At 41.5% G+C, this 6,839-nt stretch overlaps 1 protein-coding gene across 2 annotated transcripts in view; it reads right to left on the bottom strand.

Annotated features, from left to right (window-relative positions):
• Positions 1-6,839, bottom strand: part of LOC104940028 (low affinity immunoglobulin gamma Fc region receptor II) — a 14,482-nt gene that overhangs the window by 3,729 nt on the left and 3,914 nt on the right. The window lies entirely within an intron of this gene.

Here is a 6,839-nt window from a genome sequence, read left to right as displayed (position 1 = left end):
AGTTATTCGGGTCATCTTTTTTAAAATATATATATATACTCAATAAATCAATGTGTTACAGTGTAAATGGAAAGCAGAGTCATTAAAGAAAATAAGACAAGAATAGTAAGGGAAAAGACAACAGAGGCAACTCTGGTGCTTCTACCACAGGTCCTTCATTCAAACAGCTGTCAGACTCTTTAACACCAGCATGGCTTCTTGACTTTTGGCTGTATATTTCTTACTTATGAGTAATTTCTTATCTTGTGTATACAAGTTGCTGTGACAAGCGAATACCCCCGCTGTGGGCTCATGAAAGTCAATGTAACGGTAATTCTGGGATTTCTTTCAAAATACATGAAATATGTTGGAAAATGGTCACTGAAAAAATTTGTGGAGTTAGAGGTTAAAACAGTTTTCAGTCCAGGATTTTGTGGGTGGTCCTTAAAGGGTGGCTTGATGACACGCTGAGGCCACCCTGAGCATACCCCTGCACCCCTAGTAGAGAGATAGAGATTAATCTCTCACTCAGAGTGTTTCAAAGTTAGTCCTGTCATTTTCTGAACTCATCTGACACATTTCAGTCGCTTCAAAATTGCTGCTTGACTGCTCCCACAAGTGGGCGTCTGCAGCATTGTAGCATATACATTTTCCTCTGCCCAGCTCTGGACAACAATTGTACACATTAAGTTAAAAGCTGATTAGACAAAATAAAAATACTAAAAGTCCCCTCCAAATTTAATATATTGAATTAAATATACAGTCATACAAACAAGTAACCAAACCCAGCTCATAATCGTCCACTCTAAAGTATGATATCGCATAGAGACCAACTTTCAGCAGTGAGGCATTGCAGGAAGTATGTACTAAAATGAGGTTAAAAAATAAAAATAAATCCATGACTCCACCACTTCAGTCATACTAGTTCACATTGTACAATAGTAACATGGCACGGCATAGTTACATGATAGCATAATAAGGATCAAAAGGGAAAAGCATAAAAACAGAAAAGCAAAAATAAAATTAGATGTGACAGACTTTTGTAATCTTACATATAAATAAAGTTCTAGCTATAACTGTTGTGACAGGTTACTGGTTAATTAAGAGACTTCAATCAAAAATAGCTTAAATGATGGTGATGAATCTTGAAATATACATTTATGCATGTGATCCCTAATAAAATCTAGAGGTGGACAATAATACATAGTTTCTTTTCTTTGTATTCATGTTTGTGTCCTTCTGTACGGTGGCCCTGAAGTGCAAAACACAACAGCAAATCAAAAAACAGAACAGCAAATTCAGAAAGTTAACAGCGCTCATACTTTGAAAACATCTAAACCATGTCCTTCCAGTTCAAAGGACGGACCACCAGTCCAATCAGCGACGAGTCATGTCGCCCGAGGGTACCTACCTTTTCCGTTTTGAATTTGCTGTTGTGTTTTTTGATTTGCTATTGTGTTTTTTGATTTGTTATTGTGTTTTATGATTTGCTATTGTGTTTTTACATTTGCTATTGTGTTTTATGATTTGCTATTGTGTTTTTGAATTTGCTGCTGTGTTTTATGATTTGCTATTGTGTTTTTTTATTTGTTATTGTGTTTTATGATTTGCTATTGTGTTTTTGAATTTGCTGTTGTGTTTTGCACTTCAGGGCCACCGTACTTCTGTAATCTGACACAAACCCGGACAATTACCTTTGCATTTGTTGCACTTTATTTATTGTTAATTTGTTCGTGTATATACCTTTTTATATTTATATACATATATATTTATATTTTATTCGTAATTGAACACCCCAACACCCCCCACCCACACCCCCACAAAACTCAAAAACGGGTGGTGGGGGGGGGGGGTGTTGTGTTTGTTTGTGGTTTTTTTTTTTTTTTGGTTTTGTTCCATGTGAATTCTGGCTGACACTAGCGAGGAATATTCAAAAAAATGAGAAGGCCAGTGTTCACCCAAAAACAATTTAGATGGTCTGAAAATTAAACCAAAAAACCATTAAGGTGTTTATATCCATTGCAATTTATTGAGTAAGAGTTTAAATAATAATTTATCAGTCTTAAAAATCATGAATCTTCATTCACAGGCGTATTACTGAAATTGGAAAAAAAAAACAAACAAACACACGAATACTCTCTGTATATATGGTTTCTCTTTCGGGTAGTGGGACTAGCAGCAGTGGAAACACTGCACAAGGGAGGTAGCCGCACGAAGAGATGATGAATAGTCAGAGTCGCATGTAGAAAAGTATAGAGCAAATGAAGGTTTAAGAAAATGCCTATCGGGCAGTATGAAAAAAAAAATCTTTTTTTTTTTCTCCGTTTCCAACAGCATATAGAAATCAAGATGTGCTCAAAACATCCTCATAAAGAAAACTGTAAATAGACCCAGAGGAAAAAAAAGAAAAAAAAAAAAAACCAGGTCTTAACATCGCTTCCAATGCGCACTCAAGCTTATAGGCCAGCTGGCACATGCGTACAGTACTACCTCCTTTGGCAGCTGGCCTGTGCCCTTGCTGCTGCCACCTGCTTTACTGGCGCCTTGAGCCGGAGACGAACTTGGTCACCCGAGCTCGAGACGTCTGGAGTCAGGGTTGCGGGTCCGCATTGTCAGGACTGACTCGATTTCCTGTGAGTAAAAAAACCGTTTGGGACGGAGGATTGATAGGCACATGGGGAATTTCTCACAGTTATGATGTCTCACACAGATAAGACTCGACACGGGATAAGTTTGACGTATTCATACAAATTAGGTGCTTCCTTACCTTTCTATCCTGGGTCATGGTGTTGACCCACCTGGGCAGTTTAGAACAATGAATCCGCAGGGGAAGAACCATCATCATAACCTGCAGGCCCAACAAAGACAAGTCATTAAAAAAAAAAAAGGAAGACGCTAGAAGCACTTGGGACTATTTGTATTCCCACATCCCCCATTTCCACATGACCTCTAATCTACACTCTTTTGATGAGTTGGACATTCTTTCTACCCCGAGGGAATAAACCATATATATATTAAGCATGTTTCATGCAGCAAACATCTATTTCTTTACCATGGGTTCAGCGGGAAAAATCTTCCAGCCCCAGGTTTCTCTCTTCATGAAGTAGCTTAGGGCCACTAGCCCTGATTTGAAGAGGATATGTGGCGGCGAAATGCTTCTGCGGGCTTGATGTAGTTGACGACCCGCCCTGTAAATGACACCGGTTACTTCAGTGCTAAAGAAATATATTTAGTAGGATTGATTATTGTTGCTCCTGCCTTGTTGTAAGATCTCACTCATTTTGGCCCTGGTGTGTATCAACACGTACTGCGTTCAAATCATACTTGGGGTGATAATTTCTATAACGTAGGATTGAGGGGAGTCATACAGCAAAACTTCCTCAGTTCTGTACAAGAGAAGGTAAACAAGGATCAGTCACACTGTTAGGGTTAACGAGGTTTGTTGAGTTCTTTATCATTAGTCATACATAATGAAACAGTTCAACTGCCGAATCTCTGGAAACGCATCCACCATCGGCTAAATCACGATGAAGTAGTGGAACATTTACAGTGTGTTGCAAGAAAGTTGCTGCATAAATGTGATTAAAATAACCCAACTTTCTTTTAAACTGAGCAAAATCCAAAAACTGAATGATCGATTGCAAAACTGTTCATCTCTGATGTTGGTTTGCTTCCTTGCTTGAACTGCTCTCCTCAGGGACTTTCCTGCATGATCACACCTTTTGTTGAGCTTCAGTTCACAAACCGATACCTGCCGTTGTCGTTAGAATTACCGGTTACAATCCAGGAAGTCTCTAGTTGGAATTCATTGATTCACAGGTCACCCTGGTCCTGAGCTTTCTCCTTTCTATCCTTCCTACACAACACTCTAGTCCAGTGTTGTCGACAGTGCATAATAAACATTAACATGAGAAGGCCTGATCGATCCTTACAGGTGCCCTGGCTTTCTTTGTAACCCTTAACCCTTTGAAAGGCATTGTAATCTTTTGTGAGTACACTTCGAAAACTGCGTTGGCAAAGACCAGACTTTGATAGGAAGACCCAGGTTTATATTCTTTCAATGGGCCGGAGTCAGGCTTAAACTCAAAACCCCATTGACCACCCACCACTGACTCCAATTACCTCAAAAGAACTATCTCACATGCTCCAGAGGCTCACAGGCTTTCCCCACAATTTATGTTAATAGCTTGCTAAATAAATTCATGTCAAGTAAGTATTTATTTTAGGGAAGCTGAGGTGGAAGACCAACCATCAATTCTATAGTCCATCCATTCACACCCTCCCCTATGAGTCCTGAGCTTGGTGTAGTGACATATAGAGATGAGATGCGGCTACAATGCAGCCGAAATGGAGCTTCTTCCGCAGCGCTGACCGGGTCAGCCTTTGGCGCTTGGGTAGAAGTGTCAAAGGAGCCGCGGAGGTTTTTTTTGGACGTCAGATTCGCTGCTTCATTCCTTGGCAAGCACGGTCTTCAGGGCTAGACCAATGCTCTGATCTCAAACGCAGAAGAAATAGAAAGTACCATCAATAGAGGAAGAGTGAAGAGAGGAGGGACTACATCGCCCATCTGGACTGAGCGCCGGATAGAGCAGCACTGCGCGAGTAGAGTAGCGTGGGTACAAGGGGAGCTTCAGGAATGGCAGAAACTTACGTGTGCTGGGGAGGGAATTGCCCTGGATCGCACCCCTGCATAAACTGACACGACCAGACCACAGAGAGTGGAAGGAAAGGAGTTAGTTTAACTGGGTCATTTTTTATCTAATTTTAGGACTCGAGATGAGATCTACGATCACTTTGGGTATCACGCAATCTTCTGTTAGTGTCTACGAGGGATGTCCAACAGTACCGGCCTGGGTGCCAATCAAGCCCGTGTTAATTTTAATTCCGGGACAGGCGAAGACTCAGACTTATTAGAAGGTGAGCTCTGTCCTGGATACTCCTCTGGCTCCGAGAGAAGGAGTGAGCTAATGACATCCATTCATGGACAACACTCCTTACATGGACACTGTGGATCAGAGCTCCTTAGCGCCGACTGCTACACCACGGGTAAGAAGCGAGGTTCGCAGCGTCCTTCATCCCTGCTGTGTCAGCCTTACAACACCTGATCATGTCTCATGCAATTTTCTTTTTTTATTATTTCATATACCTGCAGTATTATTTATAATATTTATATTTGTATTCATGGTCACTTTCTTTGCAATATTTCTCACACTATGGTCACTTACATTACAATACTCTTTTTTCTCATGCCCTTTTATCCTCAGTACTTTTTCGTGTTTTTATTGTGTATGTATAGATATTTCGTTCTGGTTATTGTGTTTTTTTTTGGCCTTTTATACTCTTTTTTTTCTAATTCTTCGTTTCTGCTACCCACCTTTATTAACAACACTTCCCGGGAGTTCTGTGCTCGTCGTCCAGCAGGTCGTGGATCTTGGCTGCTGCTGTTGATCTGCACGACGTCACTCCATATTATATTACTTTGACCATATCTTTTACTGTTCATAATTCAGTCATTCATCATTCTTGGATTCATTGTCATTTTGCCAGTTATGTAATTCAATCTGTTTTTGTTAATTTGTCCGCCACGTGACATCTATTGCACGTCTGTCCGTCCTGGGCGAGGATCCCTCCTCTGGGCTTTGAGGTTTCTTCCAAATTTTTTCTGTGAAAGTTCTTTTGTGGGCAGTTTTTCCTCCTCGAACCGAGTTATAAGGACAGAGGGTTTCACTCCCTGTTTACAGAGTAAAGCCTCTGAGGCAAATGTACTTTGTGACTTTGGGCTTTTATACAAATTTGATTTTCTCTGCTGCTTGTAAACAATACATTTCCCCGGGTGGATTGAATTAAAGTATATCTAATCTAATAAACTAGTATATAATAATAATAACTAGTTTTATATAACCAATTAAGGTGTTGGAGCCTTTGGTTCAATGCACTGCTACTTAAACATCAGTGGGGTCACCACGGGTCTCTGGGGGTCTGTTTTTTTGGTTACAGCTACAGGAGGCCTGGTCGAGCTTATGATGAAAACTTAGCGTCAAAGCTAAGTGACAGTTAAGTCATAATGAAACAGTCTCAGCTGGCAAACCATTATTACGTGTGAACTAGTTAGAGAGCCGCAGCAGCGCAGCAGTGTTGTTGTTCTGCCCGGGCGCACCAGAACACAAGCACGTCCGGCTGCGTTGCTCCCCCTGCTAACGCCGCCTAGCCTCGCTGACCACGAACCGACAGGTGCTGCGTCTCACCTCAAAAAGCCCACGTACTCTTCACCCTCCACCAGACTCTCGCGGGGACACCCAGTCTGTGTCTTATCCCGGGTACTTATCGCCCTTCCCTCGATTTTTGAAGCTATCTCGTTGGGTGCTGGATACACCTCGCCAGGCCCCCGTCTCCATGCTCCGTGGAAAAACACCAGGCCGCCGAGACGACTGCGCCTGTTCGAGGAGCCACAGCAGCGAGCCTGTCCGGTCAACATGACTGTCTGTTGTGTGGTTCAATATAGTTAAATGAAGTCTGAGCGTCAGGAGGAGCAGAAGGTCTGAGAAGGAGCTGCTGGGGAGCTGAAGGGTTCGGCACCATCAGCTGGCTCGGGAAAATGACGGTCACCAGAAAAAACTTTATTGTACCAACCGACAATGACATGACCGTCCACTGAAGACTTAACGCGGAAGGTAACATTTATAAAACACCTCTAGGAAAGAGCTTATAGAAAGATATAACTGTGCAAAACAAAATATAAAAAAGCAGGATTGAAGGAAAAAACCTTATTACTTATTTTGACTCAGAATCAGAAAATTACTTTAAAATCCCAGGGGATTGTTACTCCACTTTAAGTAAAACAAAACAAAAATCATCACCAC

This window comes from Larimichthys crocea, unplaced genomic scaffold (genome assembly GCF_000972845.2).
Source record: "Larimichthys crocea isolate SSNF unplaced genomic scaffold, L_crocea_2.0 scaffold385, whole genome shotgun sequence".
Classification (NCBI taxonomy): domain Eukaryota; kingdom Metazoa; phylum Chordata; class Actinopteri; family Sciaenidae; genus Larimichthys; species Larimichthys crocea.
Note: the sequence above shows the minus strand (reverse complement) of the source record. Positions and strands in the feature narration are given on the sequence as shown.